The 25694-nt window shown below is 45.8% G+C and overlaps 1 protein-coding gene across 1 annotated transcript in view; it reads left to right on the forward strand.

Annotated features, from left to right (window-relative positions):
- The window catches only part of GFRA4 (GDNF family receptor alpha 4), a 319424-nt gene that overhangs the window by 171588 nt on the left and 122142 nt on the right, over window positions 1–25694 (forward strand). The window lies entirely within an intron of this gene.

Genomic DNA, 25694 nt, shown 5'->3' on the forward strand with positions numbered 1-25694 from the left:
CTGAATGCTTCACAGACATCTTGTACCACTGTCGCCCATATTTATCTGTGTGCGTATTCATCTGCAAGTTCTGTAAAATACATCAACATTCCCCATGACTTTGGAAATTCTTGGAAGACACATTAGTAAAAGTTCCTTTACTGACCCCTAACAACAGTCTCTCCACTTGGGACTGCTTTCACTAGTACATTTCTTGATGCTTTTCACACCTGTGGTTTTAAAAATCTTGCAATGTCGCTTTGCCTATGTTTTATTAAACTAGCTTTAATCACATCTTGGTGATACGGTCACATTTGGTTGGCTTGGTGAACAACTCCTCATCGCAGCTGAAATGCTGCATTGTGCAAGAATTGATATACACATTGAATTTCTTGCTTTGCATTTGTTTGTAATACAGTGGCCTCAGCATATGACCAATAGGCACATGTTCTTGTTGAAGCTATAGTAACTTTGCTCTGTGTCTCTGATTATTTTTGCCTCCAACTCTACAGTTAGTTTACAAAACTCAAAAGACAAGTTCTGGAACATTGTTGTTGCAATCTCTTCATTATCTACTTGCACTTCGGCAAGTAGATAGTTGACAGACATCATATGGTCTATGTTATCATTTATACTGCTGCAGTCACTCAATTTTGTGTTATACAATACAGGGAATTAACATCCCTGGTTGCCCAGCGCGGTCACTTACATGTTCCGGAGGGTAGCAGCAGCTCCAGCTCAACTTCCATGGTCTAGCTATCATGTGACTGTCACTCATTTCAGTGAGTATTTCTTCATTGCCTGATCCCTATGACTAGTGCCTAACACTCCCCCCCAGCCTCACCCTAGCCGCCTCCTCCTGCATCCTCACCCTAATACTGCCTGTGACACCTAACTCTGTTGGCATTTTGAGAATTTTGCTGATTCACATGCAGTAATTTCAGATGTCAAAATGTGAATATGTCAGCATTCTAGTATAAACATTATGAATATCAACATGGTATAGGTCGACAATGTGACTAAACCTATGAGGGGCCGTTCAAGTCAAAATATGATGTATGACGAGCTGGACATGATGATATGATGTATGGCAAGCTGAATATGATGTATAACGAGATGGATATAACCTATAGCGAGACGGATATGACGTCATACATCTTATCCAGCTCCCCATACGTCATATCCGTCTCACCATACATCATATCCAGCGTCATATATCAAATCCGGTTTGTCGATGTGGAGGGTAACTCGTTACACTATGGTAACCTATGGGCTTCCTGCCGCATACTGCCACCCCCACTATCCCGCACCACACTTTCTGACCCCTATTCACTTCCCGTCCAGGCAGTCTCCTGGTTGCAGTCACCTCTTCTCTAGCAGCAGCGACTTCACCTTCCAGGTGCAGGAGGAGGAGGAGCCTGGGAGTCACTGTTACCTCCTGCTGAGGCGGTTGCAGTGACACTCAGGCTCCTCCTCCCCCTGCTCGCCAGATGCAGTCATCTCCTCCCTAGCAGCGAAGACTTCACCTTCCAGGTGCAGGAGGAGCCTGGGAGTCACTGCAGCCGTCTCCAGCAGGAGGTGAGGGAGACCCAAGGGGACCCTCTCACCCGGCACCGACGGCTTCGCAAAGGGGAGCTGTTTGCGTAATCGCATATGTTAATATGCAATAATTGGCGGGATGTATTTTAAATTGTTAATTCATCCTTTATCGCTATCAAAGGTTTGGTACAGATGGTACCAGTTGGTACAGGTGGCCACCATCATCTGTCCTGCGGAACGCCCGAACGTGCACACGAGCAGCCACAGTCCTTTGTATTCCAATGTATGCACACGCACGTCAAAGTCGCGGGCACACTAATAGTGAATATGATTCATCGCGACTACATCTGTACACCCCCTCAGTCTGGAATCGTTCGTTAGGCCTGTCTCCTCTGCAAGCCGCAGGTTGCTCTGCCTGTGGTGCAGAAATTTAGCCCGCAGACGGCAAGCTTCAGGAGGCAGGAATGCTAACTAGGACAGGCGTCTTGGCACTACCTTCCGCATAGTTAAATGTGATTTTTGCTAAGCTGAGGCCTTAGCAAAAAAATAAAAAAATCCCCCTGTTACCCAAAGCACAGAAAAATTAATTTATATGTAAACTAGAATAAATTACGGAGCTGTAAGTAAGAAACATATTGGTAAATACTCTGTCTCCCATGGAGAGGCATTTTCATAAGTTCCTAATCACAGTATGGAAATTTCTCATGAGCTATAAAACAGGTACAAATATTCTGTGTATGAATCAAGAAAATAGCCTAGAGCCTGTACACAGAATACCGATGGTGAAGCTCCGCATATAATCATCCCCATGATGTGTGCCGAAATTGGCATTGCCAGAAAGTGAGCCTGAGACTGTTGCTGTTGCCTGAGACTGTTGCCGCGGAGAGGGGGTGGGGCTTAAGTGCGGCAAAATGCATTTTAGCCCCGCCCCCTCTCTGCGGACACGCGATTTCATGTAAGTATATATAACAGGGGCAGACCACAAAAAAATAATAAATACGCCCCCAAATAAATACAGCTCCAATTAGAGTACTCTGGGTCCGATTTATCTTTATTAGCAAAACAAAAAAGCGCACAACTGGACAAAACCATGTGCACTGCAGGTGGGGCGGATGTAACGTGCAGAGATTTAGATTTGGGTGAGTTATTTTGTTTCTGTGCAGGGTAAATATAGGCTGCTTTATTTCTACAATGCAATTTAGATTTTAATTGGATACGCCCCACCCAAATCTAACTCTCTCTGCACATGTTACATCTGACGCCTACCCCCCCCCCCCCCCCCCCCCCCGCCCCACACACACGGTGCAACCTGAGTCTGAACTGCCACTATATACATATGCAAATGACCCCTTGTGCAGCCGTCCACTGACAACACTAATTGCACCCCATAGGATCCACATGTGCGGCTAATTTAGCCAAACATTGAGCGTCTGTATTCGTAGCTTCACTGAAAAAATCCCTGTGCACTAGGCTAAGCCTGACATGCAAAAACCTTTGTTTACCATGCAAATATAGCGAATGATTACCCTCGGGTACACTGGGGACTGCCTCATGGCGTTCATACAGTAAGTCCGTATTACCAGGCCCTGTCAGTATCATTTTGCCATCCTAGCACTTGCCGCATGGACAAACACTCTGCCAAGCAGCGCTCGCGGGGAAGTTGTGGGATCGCAGTTCATAAAAGGTTTAAACCAAAGAACCGTGGATCACTGACTGTTTTATGAGATGCAAAATAATTCGCCCGGAACGCAGGATATGCTAATTGTTGTAGGAAAGGGATTGAGCAGCGAGCGGACAGTGAACAGAGAGAGGGAATAGATTTCTTTGACAGTGGTCTTGTGCCAATTAGTGGGGAGCTGAGGAGTCTGACATAGGTAAATGCCATCTTGTGTCGTCATGGTGACAGTGCGCATGAGAGGTGACCAGGCAGAGTGACTCAGGTCTGGGATTATGTGTGCATTAGAAGGTTTCTTTTTTTATGTTAGGACGGTTTTTGGCATCTTTTTTTCCATGTGTGTATACATTTGTTGTCCTCACGGGATATACATTATTTTAGATGCATGTAAATCATGTGTCAAAGGACCGCAGATTGGGTGATCCTGATTCTATAAAACAGGGTTGTGTCTGCATATAACGCCATAAATGACATAACAATAGTTTATTACTGTTTGTGGGGACAGTACCCCCATCATGATAGTGGATGCATATGCATGACCGGTAGTCAGGATGCCGCTGCACTATTTTAATCATTCACCCAATTTAACATTCTGTCATACTCAGGGTTCGAACCCATCACCTGTTACATTGCAGGCAGATACCTTACTGAGGGAGGGCTAGTTACATCTCTGCCTGTCAGGTGACAGATAGGAGTCAAGCAGTGAACTAGTGCCCTAAGTTAGGGCTAAGTTCTTTTGGTTTTCCATGTATGTTGAACGCTGAACGTAAATCTCCAGCAGTTACATATATTTTCAATTTATTCTTTCTTCCTTTAGAAATGATCCAGTCATATGCAAACAAAGCTTACATTAATGGGGTAGTATACACACTGTCTCTGTACTTTTAATTGGATTCAGTTCTTTTTCTGAGCAAATATTGTTCTTAACGCCGGCCTTACCTCTCACCAATGTAAAATACTGTACATGCAATTGTTTTTTACTTTGATGTATATGCTAAGTGTGCCTCTACTGCCATCTAATGGCTGAAGTCATCACTGCTTTGTCTTGTTTTAGTATTTAATGAATGGAAAGAGGCGGAGCTATCGTGCTTAAGATCTAATGCCTACTGCAGTGGTTCCCAAACTTTTTTGAATCACTGCACCCTAGAGCATCCCAAAAAATTTTTTATGGCACTCCTAGGCCAAATGTTTCTTATTGAGAAATTTAGATAAAAAAAATATTAGATTAAGTAAATTGTGTTAATATGTCATCCTTAGGGTCAAGTATGTAGTGAGGGACAGGATTCACTTCTGTGTGTCCAAATATGTTATGATTGGAAGCCACAAGCATTGCTTTTGCATATTGAATTGACCTCCCGGCCATTCAGGTAGGCAGGGGCGTAACTAGATATTCGTAGGCCCAATAGCAAAGGTTTGTAAAGGCCCCCTATTTAGCAACTGATGGTGACAAATGTATGTACAACATATTACTTAGACAGTAAAGATGGGCCCGCTCCAGCTCTGGGCCCCATAACAGCTGCACCTATGGTAGTTACGCCCTTGCAGGTAGGGTAGGCAGGTATGTTTCAGCTATCTGGTACCTACAGCATGTTGAAGAGCATACACTGCCCCTGCCATATAATTTTAAACTATATACACTCACTGTACTTATAGGTTGTGCGCGCTGTTAAAGGTGGGGGGCAGGACACCGCCTCATCCAGCAGCCTTTTGGCAGTGAAGTCCAGGTTCTAAAGGGCAGCCAGTGTTGCGGTGGTCTTGGTTCATTGTGTCAGGGAAGGTCCGCACTTCGAGCACCTCCATTGCGACCTCCCCACCACCGCTGGAAGGCCACGGCGCACTCTGCAAGGTGGTGTAAGATTAAGGTCAGACAGAGCGCACATCAAAAAGGCTCTGGGGAGTATACCGGTATACCCAGCAAATGGAGAAGGCGGCCATTTTATGGATTTATTCAAAAGTTTATGAAGATGCAGCCTATGAATTCAATGACGTCAACGATGCACTGGACAGCCATTTTGAAAGCTGAATATTCCTGAGAATTCAGCCATTCCATTCGTTAAGAACCAATGCTACATTCACTGCACCACATAGGGCCTGATTCAAGTGAGGATGGAGGTGCGCCAATCTCTGCAAACTACAGATTATTGGTACTTTGTGCAAGCGCAGGACCCATTCTATACGCATGCAAATGGATCCTGCTACACAGGAAGCAGTACAGCACCAGATTGTCGGCGACCAATAGTCTGATGTCATTTGGAGGTGTGTGTCCCCAGCGTATAGGGGGAGGGCAGAGGTCAGGGACCTCTGTTGTCCTTTTCCTGGCCTCTGTGATAGGCATATTGTGTTTCCCCATGGGCAGGGCTCTATCTAGGGGCCCCCTGTGGTTGGGATGTTGTTGTTTTTTTAGCTAAAGGTTTTGTGCATGGGAGTGGGGTAGTGCTGCAGCTTCACCTATCTGCCAATGTGACAATGATTAATGGTGCTGAGCATGGGGAGCCAAGGCACACTGACTGCACAAGTGTGCAGTGCATTACTGGGAGTTGTCTAAGACCATTATTATTATTATTATAATTTTATTTATAAGGCGCCACAAGTGTTTCGCAGCGCCGTACAAAGGAACAATACAGGGAGACAAAGCTTGGCATAACATTGAATAAATAACAAAAATACAGTACAAATAAAGAGCGCCACAGTTCAATACACATTACAGCTTAAATGTAAGTAGTGAGGACTCAATCAACATACAACTAGAGGCTTGAGGCCAATGATGGAGATGAGTATGCAGACGAAGATGGTCACTGAGTGTTGGAGTATAGGAGAGCTGTGAGTGACATGTGAAGAGAAGTGGGCTTTGACAACAGCTGGGAAGAGGGCCCTACTCGGAGGAGCTTACAATCTAGTAGGAAGGGGAGACAGACAGATTACAAGAGGTGCAAGCGAGTGGGTGGTGGTTAGATAGCAGGATGTAAAGAGGCAAGGGGTCGGAGAACCAGCTGGATTATGCAGTGGACGGGTATGCTTTGATGAATAGGTGAGTTTTCAGTGCCCGTTTGAAGCTTTGCAAGGTCGGGGAGAGTCTAATGTAGCGAGGGAGTGCGTTCCACTGAAGGGGTGCAGCACGGGCAAAGTCCTGTATTCTAGCATGGGAAGCAGTGATCAGGGTGGAGGAGAGACGACAGTCGTCAGCCGACCGTAGAGGGCGGGAGGGTGTATGAATGGAGATGAGGTTAGAGATATATGGAGCAATGGAATTAGAGATGGCCCTGTATGTGAGTGTGAAGTGTTTGAAGAGGATTCTGTAGGGTAATGGAAGCCAGACCATAAGACTTTGTACAAGAGGTAAGAGGCTGAGAGGCTTGTGCTGAGCTCTGCTTGGTGGAGCTCATCATATGCTTCTCAGACCCATGAAGGACAGCAGCAGCAGCCTTGTCATGGGAGGGTTTTTAATCAGAGGCAGCGCTGAGCCTATCAGGGCTCCTACAGATTAAGGTACAGAGGGACAAACACTGGCTTTTCATGTGGTATTTTATTATACCATGGGTGCGGCAATGTGTGCATGTGCTCTCTGTTATCACGCAGGACATGTCATTGAAGCTACCCTTTGTGGTCTGCATGCAGCGCACTATCCCCATTCATTCTCCAAACCTGCTTTAATAAGCTGATAATTTTGAAGTAAACCCAGATCTGGTGGAGCTGACGCCTGGGACTCTGTTCCCTGTTTGATGTCTTTATCTTACATCCAGATTCAAAGGCAAAAGTTGCTTATTTCAACAATTCCCTGTAAGTTTTCTTTCTTTTTTATTTTATTTTTACACGATTGCCCGGGGTTGTGTTTTTCTTTGCAAATATCTATCTTTTGACACCTTTTTGAAGTAAAATAAATAAGTAGAGGAGGCAGAAAATACACCAGACAGTCATTATACCCATTGATTGTGCGATAGATGCCAAAAAGCTGCTTTACAGTCCGCACAAAAGGGTACAGACTAGAATGCGCTGAGACGCTGGCACCGTGTAATCAGGGAAATGGCCGCTCTTTCCACCGGAGCAGAAGAAGACGGAGGTAGGATGGATTCGGCATCACCTCAGAGACCCCTCTCTTCCCTGCTCTGCACATTGCTTATTTGCATAGGTTACATCAAATCACACACATTCCTACTGAAGTCCTTGAACTTTGCCAAGTGTATGGTGAATATGATTCTGCATATTGAAGCCTGTCTCAGGAGGGAACAATCATTGACAGCTTCCCATGTACGTGAGCTCCAATATCCAATTTCATGCGTGGATTGTGCACTCAGTAAATTACAGTCTCCTGCAAGCCTCTCACCCTGATATTCCCCCATCTATTCTGTTCTATTAAATCCCTGTGTTTACAAGAGCGGCGACCGGTGTGGGCATCGGTGCCATGTCTTCATTCGTTACAGGCTGATGGTGGTTTTGCATTTCTGCTGGGTAACAGGACATTGATTCCATCCATCTGCTTAGAGGGGGTGCCTATGAAGGCAAGTGTTCAATGTCGGGGGGTGAGCGGTGATAGCAAGCAGGGCTGCCTGCTCCCTGTCACCGTTTGCCCCCACAGTATTCAACTGTCCCCCCTAATATGCCGATTCCCCCTCACTCCATTTTTGGAGCGAGGAGGAATCAGCGTATTTTGCTGCTGAAGCAGAAAAAAAACGGGTGTGGATCGTATTGTCGACCCGACTTAGGTCAACAGTCATTCGGTCAACACCGTTGGGCCGACAGGCAGCAAGGTCAACAGGGTTCTAGGTCGACAAGTCAACATGTGTTTTTTCACTGTTTTTTTACCCAGATGTCGACAGAGTCGACATGGACATAGTTTGAAGTCAACCGCAGCCCCTCACAGCCCCTCGCATTGCTCGCAATGCTTCGGGCACGGTGCCTTGCTGCTCTCGGCACACTATTTTTAGAGGATGGTAGGGCATGAAATACCGCCTGTCGGCACATGTCGGCTCACAAAACAGTGAAAAAACCCATGCCGACCTGTCGACCTAACCCATGTCGACCTAAAACCATGTCGCCCTTGTCCCATGTCGATCTAGACACCTGTCGACCTTCATCCATGTCGACCTAGAACCCTGTCGACCTTGTTGCCTGTCGGGTCGACAATACGACCGTATCCTGCAAAACCCGTGGTGAAATGCAACTGATTTGCTGCATTAGCCACGGGTTTCGCTGGTTGGGGGAACCCTCGCCGTCCTGTGACAGTGAGGATTCCCCTGGAACGTTGAATAGGGCAATCGGCCGGCGAAGGGGTTAAACAGCGAGGTTTTCTGCTATCCTCGCTGTTTAACCCCCTTGCTGGCCGCGGCTACCCCATTGAATATGGCCTAAAGAGTTCAAAGGGAAGTTTTAACAAATCTTTGTAGAGAATAATAAACAGATTTTCATCCCATTCTTTCTCATTTTGATACTGACATCATTGGTGTCAAACTCATGGCCCTCCAGCTCCGGCAAGCAGGTCCGCTCCGATATGCACGGGACCGCACATCGGATGTCAAACATATCCGATTTGGCCACCCAATTTCTCTGCCTGATTCACTGAAATCGGGGAAAAAAGTGGCCAAATCGGAAAACCATGATCCAAAAGCTGAATGGAAATCCGCTCCTGGGATCTCTAGCCGGCTTTTAACCTTTCACACTTAAGGGGCTGTGTCTAGGGATGCCAATCCCGTGGCATTTTTTCAATCCCGGGATTGGGGATTGAAAAATGCTCAATCCCGGGATTCCTGAGATCCCGGGATTGGCCTCCCTGATAAAAAAAAACAACAACTAAACTGCCCGGGTCGCACCATCCCCACCATTTCTCTGTAACCCCCCCTGCCCTGCACTGTCACTTACACGGGGTTGACAGGCAGTAGCAGGACCATCATCTCGAGCAGTCGGTTGGCTTGGAGCATCACAGCGGGCGGGCGGCTTGGAGCATCACAGCGGGCGGGCGAGTGGCTTGGAGCATCACAGCGGGCGGGCGGCTTGGAGCATCACAGCGGGCGGGCGGCTTGGAGCATCACAGCGGGCAGGCAAGCACATCGGGAGGGCGGCTCGGAGCTGCTCAGCAGGCGGGCGGCTGAGCGCTGCACTGGAGGAGGGAGAGTGGGTGACTGGGAGCAACACACCCCGTGAACAGGTGATCAAGTGTGCTGTGCTGTAGCACCATGGCGGCGGCCGGGCTGTGCAGCGTGACGTTATGTCAAGGGTCACGCTGCGCATCCCGACCTCCGCCAAGCCGCTACAGCACACTTGCGAACAGTCGCTGCCGGTATGCCTGCCTGTATTTTACAAGCGGGTACTAATCCCGCAATCCCGGGATTGAAAGGCTTGATCCCGGGATTAAAATCCCGCCGTTTTTAGGCCAAAATCCCGGGATCCCGCCGATCCCGGGATTGGCCTCCCTAGCTGTGTCTGAGTCAGACGATAAATAGCTAAAACTGCAGGGATCCGCGGAAGCCAGATTTACTACCTTATCCGATTGAAACCCGCTTATAGGATCCCGCTCTGAATATACTGCACCCAGTTCATAACGTTGGGGCATTTGTATGAGGCATATTGTTAGCTTGGGGCAATACATTGTGACATTGGGGATTATTCTGGTCCACACGCTCGCATGCGAATTTGCATCAGTTGATGAATGTTTTGCCAAAACATCCATTGGCAGCCGTGCGGGTAACCCGGTGTGCGAGGGGGGGGGGGGTGGGCGGACCTGCGGGAGGCGTTTATGCAACGCTGTGGGCCAGTATAAGGTCCATAGTATGAACTGAGGGCACTGGGACCGATTCAGGCCTGTTCGCACAGGTCTGAATTTGACCCCTCTGGCACTGTTTTCGCTCTGCGTATGTGCATTGTCACCATTGTGCAGCAAGGGCTGTGCGCGCCTTTGGCCAAGTTCATCTGAAACGCTGGGGGTCCACCCAGGAACGCCCCCTGAGTGACAAGCAGGGGGCGTTCCTGGGTGGACCCCCAGCGTTTCAGATACCACCCGTTCCACTATAGGACGGAGCCTATCTGTGAGCTACTTGTCTGATATAAGCATTCTTGTAATTCAGCTGGAGCAGAAATAAGCCGTAGCGGCAGACATTGATTCCCAAATCCCCGGAGAAGGCCGCCATGCTCCCGCGTCCTATTGAACTTGCTTCTGAATTTTCACCTCAAAAGAAGTTCAGCAGAACTGATCAATGGGTGTTATCTGATGCTGCACATGAAAGCGGAGCCTGGGCGCGTGTTGGAGGGCCCTGCTCTCCCGCTATCTCCTTCTGCCTCCGAAATCATTTCAAGACACTCTCAGTCGTGTTATCTGGATTATGTCTCCTACTGAGTTTTTTTTTTTGCAATTATTATGACACAAACTTAAAATTAACGTGTGATTAATTAACAATGTTTACTTGAATAAATTGAAATTAAAAACTGCACACGCCAGGATCGGAACTCCTTTAATGCACCATTTGTGAAAAGAGAAAATGAGTAATGCAATACAAAAATACTCGAGAACCTGGGAAATGTGTCATGAAATGCCCATGAAACGCTGGGTGTTATGATATGCTAATGGACAGTCCTTCGCCCCATGCCTACACCCACCCTTCAAGGATGGGTGCGTGCAGCCAGCGTACAGTTTGTTGGCCGTGGGTGCACGCGCCCAGCATATACACATGCACAGAAGTGCGCAAAGTGCAAACATCAGCCCCGTGCAAACCTGCGGGTGGTGGAGTTCTACATGCAGGGGCGCTTCTTGTGAGTGGTGTGCTTTGGGTAGGCGCACTGGTTGAGGGAGGGGCAGTTGTGGGGGTGCTATGGGTGTTGGAGGTGTGGGTGTGGTGGTGGTGTGGATGGGGGAGGGACGGGTGCGTGGGCAGATGTCGTGTTACCGCAGCTGGGTGCAGGGGTACTGTGGGGTGAGGAGGTCTGGGTGTGGCGAGGGTGCATTAGTACAGTAGTTGGGGGAGTGGCGGATGGCTTGTGTCGACGGGTGGGGGTCTGGTGATGCTGTGGGTGTGGGAGGGGCGCGATGAATGACCTAATAAAAGTCACTGGGAAAACAAACCATAACAAATCAACAGCTTTCTATGCCTGTTCTAATGGCATACACAGCCCCCACATATTACACCCAGTACACATAGCACATAACACCATAGTAGATTATACACAGCCCCCCCACCCCCCTTGGACACCGCACATAATACAGTACAGCACAGTACAATATACACGGTACCACCATAGTACACCCTGTACACACAGCACATACTGTATTACCCTAATACAATATACACAGCCCTATACATATATTCACACACACACAGCCCCCATTCCCTCAGTATACACAGCATGTACCTGTTTATTGCTCATTGCAGGGAGTGACAGTCATGTGGTGGGGGGGGGGAGGCAAGAGAGCACAAGCTGTCACATACCCTCCAACATGACCCATCCCATTAGGTACAAAATGCTCTGTTCCTGGACTTCCCTGCCAGTGGCAGTTACAAATGTGAGCCTACAGCACAGTCCAATATTCAAAGAGGGGGGATCACCTCAACTCTCAGTGATGTTTGGGATGGCAGCTGGTGTGGCTCCCCTTTTTGAATATTGGACTGTGCTGCAGGCTCACATCTGTAACTGCCACTGGCAGGGAAGTCCAGGAACAGAGCATTTTGTACCTAATGGAATGGGTCATGTTGGAGGGTATGCTGTCACTGTCAGCTGAGGAGCAGGAAGTGCAGTCTTGCTACACAGACGGAACAAAGTGTGGGGGCGTGTCCAGCTTCAGAGCAGCCCCGGCTGTGAGCTATCCTTCTCCCGGAGCACAGACTTCCGGTGTGTGCGCGCAGCCACCGCGGGGTTGTGGGTATCGGTGGGCGGCTGTGACTTCACTGCACAGGCCCCGCCCCCACAAGTTCCGGATGCACGTGAGTGTATATGGAGGAATCATTATAAAACGTGAGGTAAAAGGGGCGGAGCTTGTGTATAACGCTGGGCAAGGGGGCGTGACTGTTGTGTTATAATGCTGGGCAGGAGGTGTTTATGTGTATAACGCTAGGCGAGGGGGGCGGAATATGCTAATCTGTCAATCACACAGGTGATTGACAGATCTGGCAAAATAAATTATATATATATATATATATATATATATATATATATATATATATATATATATATATGATATACTGCATTCCCTTCTGTATATTATCACTAGAGTGGAGTGAGCCAAACCATGTTTTAGTTTTGACTTAAATTCACCCCAAATTATAATTTTGATGTAAAATGCTTAAAACAAAAGACATAAAAATCATGGCAATTTAGTTTTTGGTGTGCACCAGCACCGTTTCTTGCATTACACTCTGTTAGCAGAATATTTATTTTGGTTTTGTATACTGTACCTCCCTAATTTTTAGACATGCAAAACTTGAACAAAATAATTCCCGCCCCTCTTTGCATAAAACCCCGCCCACCATCACCCATTGCTGAAACTCTGCCTCTTTCAAGGTCCACAAATGTGAACACTTGTGTGATTTGTGTATAATATTTCTCCATTTGTCCATACTAATTACATAGTATCTGGTACCATACATTAATTTGAATCGGCTATTAAAATTTGAAGGGTGTGATAATGCTTTTAAAAATATTTAGCTAACTCATATGTTAAATGACCATACTCATATCCCCAATACCCCAAAACTAATTTCCTTACACTTGACGATGTTTGGCCAACCCCTAGCATGGGAAAGATGCAATGGTATCACTGTGGAGAGAATAGTGGACACCGACAGTAACTAGATTAATACTTTTTTTTACATCAGTGTGGGTACACCACGGGCAGTGATTGCAGACAACCTTCTTGGCAAACTGTCCACAAGTTCTTGGTGGTATGTTTTGATATTCCACCTTAAGCGGTTGAGTCATCATAGAACGTACCCATTGCTCCAATTCAGCCCAGAGGTTCTCCATGGGGTTAAGATATGGTCAGTTCATTAAAATTTTCAGTAAAACCATCAACCCCATTCTTCATGTAGACTCTGGCGTGAGACGTTCTTTGGGCAATGACCAAACCCAAACACGGCTTTTTAGTCTAAAACGTTTTATTCCGTCATGAATGCTTGACTGCCACAGGATCGTACAATTTCATGTCTGCTGTTGGAGCGTACCATTTCATGTATAACCCATACATACAGTATGGACCATGGTCCATATAGTTAGCTGAAGTAATAAGGTTCACTATTTCCGCTGTCAAAAGCATTTTCGTTGAACATAAATACAATAAACCAAACACCCATTAAAAAATAACAGCAAACACAAGAAGAGCAAGAAACATATTTAAAATATAAAATAATTTTGCATTCGACATTCTTTTAATATTAAACTCATGAATATCATTTAGCGGCATTATAAATAATTACACATGTTCCCGATGAAATACGAAGGATGTAATTAAATTTCAATATTCTGCTCCGTAAGTCCCCGCATCGCATTTATGTTTTATGACGGTACCGAAATTCTCTATTTGAGTGGTAGGTTTGTGTATAAATCAGATTATTGGCCGATTGTTATATTCTCAGAGAGGAAAAAAAATCCCTCTCACAATAGATTAATCTCTTTTGGGTGTGTTGGCTGCGTACCATTATGGCGGAAAGAAAAGGAGATAGATATTCTCCCGCATTCCTCTTAAGGGTTTATAAATTACTTTTACTATACACAGTTTATTCTCAAAGGAGATATATATTACTGATGTTAAAATCTTGCATCCCCAGCAGTCTGGGGATGTATATTCATTTTTATTATATTCCCTGCACAAGTTGGTATGCTAATAAAGTATAATTTTGCTACGGGAGTAAAAAAAAAACAATGGATAATTTAGTGCTATCAGTTTTTTCTCCTTGGTAATGACTTTTGCATATTGTAAAGGCTTTAATGTAGGTAATTACAGGCAGGAGAATCAGAGCATGTTTATCTGCAGAAAAATAAGCCAGAAATCACTTTTACAAGTTACCTCAATAAACATCCTCTTTTACCCCATGTATTACTTTATGGGACAAAGTGCGTGCTAAAATTACCATCATAAATATCACATACAAATTAAGGCGTACATTTATTATTATTATTACAGCTTCTAAAATTACAAAAAGGTGATGTTGCGCATAGCAACCAATCAGGTTCTGTGTGTGATGTCACACAGCCGCTGCAACCCTCCGGCTGAGCGGTCCATACACGCCTCCATTGTCCAGACCACTCCCACAAAACGATCGGTCCCCGCCCCCTCACCACTTCGTCATCTATTCCTGCCTGCTGTGAAATTGTGATTGCCTGTGATTGCAGTTCCAGAGCTCACACATTCGCGCTCCGGTGCACGCACATATGCAGAAGTGCGGAAATGTCCAAATACCGATTTCCGCACTTCTCCATCACAGTGTGAATCAGGCCCTCATTTGGCACCCTCAATCCTTTGGGAATTCTCATTATATACCACACTAGGAGGAGATGTATGAAGTCTTTTATAGAGTGGAGAAGTGACCATAGCAACCACTCAACCAAGGTGGCGGCTTGTGCTGTAGCCGTTGGGTGCGGCGTGGGGGAGAGATATCCAAATTCAGTCACTGATTGGCTTGTGGTCTCAGCACAGCCGTGACATCCCCCAACCACAATCTCTCCCTGAGCAGGGGAAGGCGAGCCTGTCACAGCCCTCTGCCGTGCACCCTGGGAGATGTAGTCCTGGCCGGCCGCTCCTCCATGCTCCCTGGGGTGCAGTCGGCAGTGTTATGAACTACATCTCCCAGAGTCCCTCAATCAGCCAGAGCTGATGTTAAAAAAAAACCAGTACAATCGGTACAGTTTATTTTAGCCGGTACAGACCGTTAAAAAACAGTACTGTACCGGCTGAAACGGAACAGTTGGATGTTATGTGATAGGTAGAAAGTGGCTGGTTGTTATGGCAACTTCTCTGCTTTTTAAAAGGCTTGATACATCTTTAGTTTTGTATCATGCTTTTGTAAGCATTGTTTTACAATACATATGTGCATGCATGAGTCCATATGGAAAATATTGCATATTTTGCATTGGAAATGGTACGTCGCTTTGACCTTTCCACCACTGGGGGCAGATGTTCCTCTGAGAAATATAAAGTCGAGAAAGCGAAATCACTAACCAATCAGCTCCTGTCATTTTCAAACACCGGGGCGGGTATATTAACCACTTCGGTGGTACGCCCGGATATTCTCCGGGCTGATCTGCGCTGCTGGAGCCAAATTTTATCATTGATAAATGGTCCCCTATGTCCATGACAGCATGGGGTGAATATACATTCTAAACATTTCCCATTGCTAGAAAACAGGATCAAATTCATTGTGTGGGCGGCAAAGCTCTCAAATTATATGTCGTACTCAATCAGTCAGCGGTTATAATGGGACTTGATTGGGCAGATGAGTCTATATTTGCCGACTGACCTTCCTGTGCATTAGAATCATTTATATCCATGTTATTCTGCATTGCAAATCAGCTTTCTGTAAAACAAAATTACGTTCATAAAAGAAAATGCATCACAAAGTGAGAATGTAAAATGTGGACTCTTCCTGCAGAAGTACATGGCAATATCTGGGACCCCAGATGAACTCCATAAGAAGACCGCCACTACCTTCTCCCTATTCCGTTACCGTAGTACACCGTTCACCGCAAAAAATGCTGCTCCACCTGTAGCTTCTTCTATATTCATATTTGAATACCTGACTGCATAAAGTTTATGGCAGTTTAAACCTCCCTCGTTACAGCGGAAGAGGCCGCTCCTTGTTCTGCGGAGGATCTGCCAGTGACATCACTGTAGGAAGTCATTCAGTTTAGAGCAAAGGTTTCTAATTGGCACTAAGCAGTCACATGACATTCACTGTACACAAGCCTGTACGTTGTCATCCACTAATAGCTAATCTACATTATGGGGGTTATTCAGGTTGATTCGCAAGGCTGCGAATTCGCAGCCTTGCGAGTCCACCAAACCCCGCCCGGCGAACGCACGCCCCCCCCCCCCCCCCCCCGCCGCCCCAGCAAAGTGCGGCTTCGCATAAACATCCATTCGCTTTGCTGGGGTGTCCGCCCACATCATTCGATGGTCGGTGACCATCGAATGATGTTTAGCGTGCACGCTTATATAAGTGACTTTTGAGTTACTTAGTTTAGCGTGCACGCTGGCGTGATATGGGCGGGCAGCTGACATCCGGTGATGTCAGCTACCCGGCCCACACACCCGCGTCACTGCCTCATTACCATGAGAACGCCCAGCGTTCTCATGGAAACGCCCATGGAACGCTGGTCATTCCCATATGGTAATGGGGCAGCCCGGCGCTCCCCGCCCATCTCCGCCCCCCCCCCCCCTCACTGCCATGGGTGCGTGCACCCGGTGACCCGAAAGGTCGCCATGGGTGCACGCACCATGCGCCTGCACATGCGCAGAAACACGCCTGCGCATGCGCAGACGCACAACATCGGTACTGCGTGCGAATGCGCGCAGTACCGATGAAATCTGAATAAGGCCCTATGGGTGTTATTCTGCCCCAAACGGACGGCTAGGAAAATGCAGGCCAGCCAATTATCGGTTGACTGCGCATGCGTATAAATTGTAGCGCAGATGTGCGAGGCCAATCCAATGTTGTTGTTTTTTTATCGATTGCCGCACTCTAGTCGATTGACAGGAAGCCATCATTTATTTTCAGTCGTTTTCTGGTAGCGTCAGGGAAAAGGCAGGCATGCCCAGGCGTTTTCAGGGCACAGTCCAGCTTGCGTATGGGTTTGCTGTAGGCTTGCCTACTTTCTGGCTGCCCTCTCCGGGAGAGAGAAGCCATCTCAGTGAGGCAGGAGGGCGAGTCTGCCCCCTGGGAGCGGAAAGGGGCAGAATGGGGGCGGAGCCATGAAAGGAAAGCCCTGTTTGGGTGTGCTCAATGTGAATGCGTCATCATGGCCATGCCCCCCGCTATGCAATCCCGGCATTTCAGGCATTGCACAGCGGTTGGTGGGGCTACAATGATGCGATTCAATGAGGGCCATGCAAACAAGCTCTGAATAACCCCCCATGTCTTAAAGCGGCCAGAATTACAAATCACAAAGGATCAGATTTATTAAACTTGGTGAAGTGATAGATTGTCCTGCGAAAACACAGCAGCCAATCGGCTCCCACTGTCCTTTTTCAAACCTAGCCTGTAACACGGCAGTTAGGGGCGGATTGGCTGGGTCATTATCACCGGCCAATTTATCACTTTACCAGGCTTAATAAAGCTGCCCCAAAGTTTTTAATCACGTGATATTAACACCCCGCCCATTATCCCAGATTAGTACATAACCTGTCGGCTCGCCTTGTATTCCTAATATAGCTGTTTCCAAGATTTCCTTCCATTTATAACTCAGCCAGTAACGTTCCTCAGCCAGATCCCTGCTCTCCAGCAGCAGCCCCGCCCCCCTGCTAATGTATTTGTATAGACTGGAGACGGAGTTGGATGCGCCATAAACATACCGTTGTTTTATAATTGCAATAACATTTAAATATATTCATGTTTCCATCCGGTGACCACATTCACTCCGTCCAATTACACTGAACATCATAAACCCTTATTAATACATTATAAACCAGGTGCATTATAAATGCGTTTCTATAACACAGAGAACACTGGAGAAGGGACCGGGCTGTGAGTGCGCATCTCCCGCTGGCCCAATAAACCATTATCCTTTTACAGGTTCCAACAGGAATATTCCAACATTTACAGCCCATATTAAGTGGTTCAATTAGGAGTATTACAAAGAGACCAGAAAGCTTTTAGCCTATTTGTATCCTGATTAGCAATAAAAGCTCTGCATTAAGTCAGCGTGCTGCAATATTTAACATATTTCACAGAACTCACCTAAATGGCTTGTTTGCCGAGCTCCTAATAAGTTTGCTACAGGGCTGTAAGTTAAGGGAAAACAGATAAATGTGTAGCACAGCTCCGAAGGAAGCATAAGATAATATCTACATATTCTCTTACGCTGCACACTCCAACACGGTTTGTCAGCGAGGAGTTGTCACAGCAACAACAGTCACACTACCTGAATAATGAGGCTGCTGATGAAGATGAAGCTCTAAGGCAGAGGTTTGCAACTCATGGCGCACTGAGCAAGATGCTATTATTCTTAAAATGCACCATTAGTTTTGTGCAGTGACGTCATTTCATATTGTACCTCTATTGTTCGCCCATTTACATTATACCACATTATAGTGCCCTCAGTTTACATTATGCAACACTGTAGTGCTGCTAGTTCACACTATGCCCCACTAGAGTGACCCTTTCACATTATGCCACACAATAGTGCCCCCAGTTCCATTGATGCCACATTATAGTACCTCCAGTTCACATTACACCACACTATAGTGCCCCGTTCACATTATGCCACACAACAGTGCCCCCAGTTCCCTTTATGCCACACTATAGTGCCCCCAGTTCCCATTACACCACACTATAGTGCCCCAGTTCACATTATGCCACACTTTAGTGCTCCTAGTTCACAATATGCCCCAAGATAGTGTCCCCAGTTCACATTATACAACACTATAGTGCCCTAGTAAACATTATGTCACACTATTGTACCCCTAATTCACATTATACCACACCATAGTGCCCATAGTTCACATTATGCCAACCTATAATGCCCCTAAGTCACATTATGTCACACTATAGTGTCCCCAGTTCTCATTATGCCACTTTGTAGTGACCTTAGAAAACTTCATACCACAGTGTAGTGCCCCATTAAGCCACATTATTGTGTCCGAGTACACATTATGCTAGATTGTAGTTCCCCAGTTCACATTATTCCACATTGTATTGCCTACAGTTTGAAATGACTTCCCTTTGAGTCTCTGGGGGCTGATGTACTACAACGTATGTGTGGTCTACTGACGGCATCCATAAGCGGATCCCTCTCCCAGTACTTTTTGCAAAGTGTAGCCTATATGATAAACTAGCTAACACACCACACTTCAGAATTCCGGAACATTTGGTAAGAAAGCAGCCCGTACATTTCACTATGGTGCCTTTTTTGTGGTCGAAAACGATATATCTGCTGTAGTCTCATGTAGATTCATTCGGTGGATAATTATTATTTTAGGGTACCCTGAAAATGGGTGTTTTGGGGGGACATCCTGCAAAGTATTGATAAGTAATCCCCTGCGGCTTCCTGCTGTGAACTATTCAAGATCATTACAATTCTGATAGTTTAAATTTCTTGGTCATAGCGACAGAAATACCGTGCAACTTCTAATATCTGTATATTTGTCACTGTAGCGAATGCATTATCTTATATTCATATAAGACGAGTCTCTTATTGTAGAAATGATTAGGATATATAGTGTTCATTCTAGCACCCGCTATCTTTGAAAACCCATGCAGTTCCTCTTCCCTGCCTGGGGTGTCGCTGTCTGCTGTGGTGTTTCTAGCATATGTTTGGTTTGCATATCAGTGCTGATATGAAGACCACACTGTGCTAGAAGCACTACAGCAGACAGCGACACCCCAGGCAGGGAAGAGGAACTGCATGGGTTTTCAAAGATAGCGGGTGCTAGAATGAACACTAATATTAGCTACATTACTGTAACAGATGTTTTAAACACTTTAACATGTTCGAAGGAATTTGTGTCAATTTTAGGATGCGCGTCATTAATGCAAAATACAGCACACGCGGTATAAACCAATCTCAAATAAAGGATGGCGGAAATAAATGGCTCGTTCCGAGTGTACAAGCTGGGAAGGTAGGAATTCATATTTCCAGTGTTTGCCTAATGAAATATCTTGCATTAAAACAAATATGACCAGCAGAACACCCGAGATTAGCAGTTTAATTTCTGGATCACTTTTTACACACAACTCTTTGAAAACTCATTTTGCGAGCCCTTTGATAACGGGAGTCGCCGGTGCGCTCAGCCAGAAATTCACTTTTGATTGCCCTGCGTGCTTCATAGATTACGTTATAGCATCACATTATATTTACTTCAAAGCACTTTAGGTCACGGAAACCAATCGGAAATTCCTTGGTTTATTAGTCGCTCAGAAAGAGGATTTATTGAAGGGTTTCTTCACTTTCCACGCTGTCTTCTGACGAAGTAATTTCAATTAGTCTCATGCCCCAGTATATTCCTGAACACAGAAAATACAAATAGCACAATAGAATTTCTTAAGTGTTGGGGTTAGTTCTGAATTTATCGTTCTTATTGTTGAGATATTGGCACAGATAATGCTGCGTATAAATATTGGCATTAATATGTAACTCAGGGGTAGTTGTACAAAGCAGTGATAAGGGAGGAGAAGTAATAAAGTGCCTGGTACTTTATCACCGGCCAATCAGCTCCTAATTGTTCCTTTTTAAGCCCAGCCTGTAATTTAACAGTCAGGAGCTGATTGGCCGGTGATAAAGTACCAGGCACTTTATCACTTCTCCTCCCTTATTGCTGCTTCATACATCTGCCATGAAGTTTGCTTGGCGACATCGATCTGGCCAGTGAAGAAGCAGTTCTCATTGCAGTTTGTGCCGCCCCCAAGCACATGATATTACTCAAAGGGGGTGTGGCCACAGTCAGGATCAGAAGGGACTGAAGCACAGTTCAAAATTCAAATAGGGGAGACACACCCACTGCCTGTGAGCCAGTCGGGAATGGCAGTTGGTGAAAGCGGGTGATGCTCCCCTTTTTGAATGGTGCCACAGCCCGCCTCTGGAGCCGCCACTGGTCAGGATACTTCGGGCAGCTGGTCATATTCCAGGGTGTGTGCCCAAAGTGTCCTTTGATGTCACTAGGTGCAGAATGTCAGGGGTCACAGCAATGGAAGCCAAGGGTCCTGATTTAGGAAGGAGGCTCCTGATTCTGCAGTACCTTCGCACGTGCTTGAACAAAGCCTAAGCCCATTTAGGTAGCAGGTGCTGAATATGTGTGTTTAAGTAGGGATAACCATCGAACATCATTGGTCTGCTAGTGACGGTCATGGCGGAGGTCTAGGGTGGACTGCGGAGGACTACTGTCGATGGTGGCCATGGGGTTTTTATGCTCAATCTACTGGAGTCCAGCCAAATGTGGACAGCTCACCCTAGCACTCTGTATGGTACATAGCTTCGCTGCTGGCACGTCAGTACTTGCCAACATTCTGGCTGCTCCTTCTGCCCCTTGCATCATCAGATCCCCCTCTAAAATGCCGTCTTGTGGACAACTGTGTGAGGAAGGGGGTTGGCTGTTGTGGGAAGAGGGTGTGACCAGCCAGGACACTTGCCCATTTTTCCAGGGGGGTGGATCTCCTCCAGAGCTTCCTGCCCAAACCGGAAGAGTACCCGAGGCCCGTCAATGTAACTGATTTCCTGCTATAACTATAGGGCATGTGCCTATTATAAAGCAACAGAATTGCCAGATATGAATATTAAAGCATCCACTGCTTTAAAAATAAACGTGAACCCCCTCTTTCCCCCCTCTTTCCCCCCTAAAGCAACAAGGTTTGTAAGAGGCAAAATTGCATCTCCTAATACCCTAAATTGTTAATAAAACACTATTATAGAACACATATTAACTATAACTGGTTTATAATGTTGTCTTTGTGCCGGCTGGATAAGACAACATTGGGATTACAATAGTAAATGAGGCACATCGGCTTACAGTATGTCTGTCCTTATTGTGCTATATAAGTATAACATGGTGTTTAGATGCTGTGTGCGCGGCGCTGGGGGAGAGGCGACGAGGATTGGTCTATGAACTCGGTGTAGCGATGCCGTTCACCACAGCAATTCTGCGGGGAGTTTTACATCTTGTTTTAATTAAATGTTGTGACACCTACGGAAATTTCATTAGAAGGAGAAGAGATGGCTAATTGGAAAATTGCTCAGTCCCTCTCCTTGCTAATGCTACGGGGGGATATCAAACAGCAACATAAATACTGCATTTTGTGTCATATTAGAACATTTATAAGTCTGTAAATCTGGAAAAGTCTGTTTTCCTTGGCCTCTGATATCGCTGATTAAATTACCTGTTCTACCGAAATCTTCATCTACATCTATATATATAGCAGGACGATAGTTTCCTGTCTCCAAGCATGGTGCGTCTGCAGTATTTACTGTACAAAGGGTTCAGTAATCAAAGGGTTCTTTTGCTTGAATTCTATATGTTGACTATAATTCGGACTTTAACACAGTAATTCCATCATCGCTAGTTAGTAAACTCTCCAACACTGGGTTGAGTGAGTGCATGTGTAGATGGATTCTTGATTTTTTGTCAAATAGGCCACAGGCTCTTCGGATAAAACCTGATGGTCAGTACAGGGGTTCCTCAGGGGCGTGTCCTGAGCGCTCTGCTGTACTTGTTACTTACCTACGATTGCTCTGCGATCTTTGAACGTGTTCAAATTATCAAATTTGCAGATGACATCGCTATACTGGGTTTTATTGCTGATAACAACGAAATAGAGCACAGGTGGGAAGTTTCCAGACTGGAGTCTTGGATTAGAGTCAATTGTCTGGTCCTAAATGTCGAAAAAAGTAAGGAAATGATTGTGGACTTTAGGAAATGCCATCTAGTCACGTAGTGTCCACTAGTTCTTAACGGACAACAAGTTGAGTTAGTCGAGCCTTTTACATTTTTTACGCATAAACATGTCAAAAGATCTCAATGCCCACAGACATTGGGGGTTATTTTGTTTCACTCTTTCTGACAAATTCCTTCTTAGATGGACAAAACCATGCGCACTGGAGGGGGGGCAGATGTAACATGTGCAGAGAGAATTAGATTTGGGTGAGTTATTTTGTTTCTGTGCAGGGAAAATACTGACTGCTTTATTTTTACACTGCAATATAGATCTCACTTGAAGTAAAACCCCGCCAAAATCGAATTCTCTCTGCACAAGTTACATCTGCCCCCCTGCGGTGCACATGGTTTTGTCCATCTTAGAAGGAACTTGTTAGAAAGAGTGAACCAAAATAACCCCCCTTGTTATAAAGAAGGCAAATTAGTGTATACATTTCTTGAGGAAATTACGTTCGTCTGGTATGTGCAGGGGAACTCTGGTGAAGTTATACTCTTGTATTATTGAGAGTGTTCTCACCTACAGTATGTTTTTGTATGGTTTGGAATTTGCAATGCCACTGAAAGTAGATCTCTTCAGAGAGTTGTTCAACAGCAAGTAAAGTAATTGGGGCAGCTTTACCAAGCATCCAGCATGTATACGAAAAACCTGTCAAAAGTGAAAAGTATTTTGAGGGATCCCACGCACCCTAGTGGAGAGTTGTTCTCCCAATTACCATCGAACAGGAGATACCGTTCAATGTGTAGAATAAGACATTTTAGGGAGAGTTTCTTCCCAGTGGCAATTCACACTTTAAATAATTAGTGGGAGTATTGGTGGTAAGAAGTACAGTTCTGTACCCTGGTGTTGTCTTATTCCTTTTGTTTCTGTCTATGCTGATCTGTTTACATTTGAATTTCGTTAATTGTTCATATTTTATGTGGGCATTTGATGACAATAAATATTATTATTATTATTACACTGAGTAGATATTTCCCCACAGTCCAGGTTTCAGCGAAGATGGTTGAATCTAAATTACTGATATACAAATGAAGTCACCTGTGCTTAAGTATGGCTATCCTTAAAACCTGGACTGTTAGGGTGGTACTGGCATCCTGGTGCAGTGGACGCTGGCAGTCAGACTGACAGCGGAATCCTGATGTGTAGAATTTTTTGAATTTTGACACCCCTGCGGTAAGTATTCTAAGCTGCCCCTCCTTACCTGCAGCCTAACCCTTACTCTTTCCTGCAGCCTAACCCTAACCCCTCACTTTAGTGCCCAACACACTTACAATCCATCTTATTTATTTACAGTTTCTTATATAGCGCAGCAGATTCCGTTACGCTTTACCATCTTACATCCTAACCCTAACTTATCCCTTAAGTGCCCACCACTAACCATCCACCTTAAAGCCTAACTCTAACCTCCTCCTTAGTGCCTAACCCCAGGGGGAACTAGTTCCACCTCCACCAGAGTTATGCACTGTATTTTTAACACCGTGCATAACTCTAACCCTCCCCCCTCGCACTGTAACCTAACCATCTCATCCTCACATAGTCTAACCCTAACCCCTCCACTTAGTGCCCAACAGTAATCATCCATCTTACTGCCTAACTCTAACCTCCCCCTTAGTGCCTATCCCTAAACCTCCCTCCTCACACTGTAACCTATCCTTCTCACCCCTACACAGCCTACCCCTAACTCATCCCCCAACCCCAGGGGGACTAGTTCCACCTCCACCAGAGTTATGCACAGTAATTTCAACACCGTGCATAACTCTAACCCTCCCCCCTCGCACTGTAACCTAACCATCTCATCCTCACATAGTCTAACCCTAACCCCTCCACTTAGTGCCCACCACTAACCATCCATCTTAAAGCCTAACCCCAGGGGGAACTAGTTCCACCTCCACCAGGGTCAAGGACAGAAAAGACTGTCCCAGAAGCTTCCTTTCTGCCATGGAATATGTGATGTCAAGCCATCATGAGAAACTACTGCTGTGTGCATTATGTGTAAGGGGCACTACTACACTAGGCATTTTGTATAAGAAACACTGCTGTGTGGCATACATGTATAAGGAGTACTACTGTGTAGTGTAACATGAATAAGAGGCACTACTGAGTGATGTAATGTGAATAAGGGGCCCTGCTGTGTGTCATAACTTAAATATGGGGCACTACATGCGGTATAATGTGAATATGAATGTGCTTTTATGTCATTTAGATTGGGAGCACTATTGTGTGACCATACCCCTTCCTGTGAGACCACTGTCCTTTTATAAAGTATGGGATGTGGAGCACAAATTTATAGTTTGCAGGGGGTGCCGAAAACCTAGCACCTAACGGGGATGGTGGCTGGCAGGGGGAATAAGTTCCACCACATCTCCAGGACCACTTTAAGCCCTAACTCTCTACACTTGCACTGTAACCTAAACTTCTCATCCCCACACAGCCTAACCCTAACCCCAGGCATGGCCAAACTGTGGCCCTCCAGCTGTTGTGAAACTTTACATCCCAGCATGCCTTGCTATAGTTTTAGCATTCTCTAATAGCAAAGCTGTGGCAAGGCATGATGGGACTTGTAGTTTCACAACAGCTGGAGGGCCATTGTTTGGACATGCCTGCCTTAACCCCTCCCCTTAGTGCCCAATGCTAACTGTCCATCTTACAGCCTAACCCTAACCTCCCCATTGGTGCCTAATCCTAACCCCCCCCCCCCCCCTCTCCTACCATCTCATTTCATTGGTTACATGGCTTGTGTAGCTGTCGGGCTCAGAGCAAATCACGTCGTCAGAAACCATCACAACATATATTAAGTACATGCAATATAAACAAGCCATTGTCATTGTCACTCACGGAACATGGGCTGCCGTATCCGGAACGCTGCCAAATGGAAAATGCATTTGATAAACTAGTGTGTTAGCGCAGTCTACCTGCTGCCTGGGCTTTATCACCACTGACTGTTTAATATA

This window comes from Crinia signifera, chromosome 1 (genome assembly GCF_055691185.1).
Source record: "Crinia signifera chromosome 1, ASM5569118v1, whole genome shotgun sequence".
Lineage (NCBI taxonomy): Eukaryota > Metazoa > Chordata > Amphibia > Anura > Myobatrachidae > Crinia > Crinia signifera.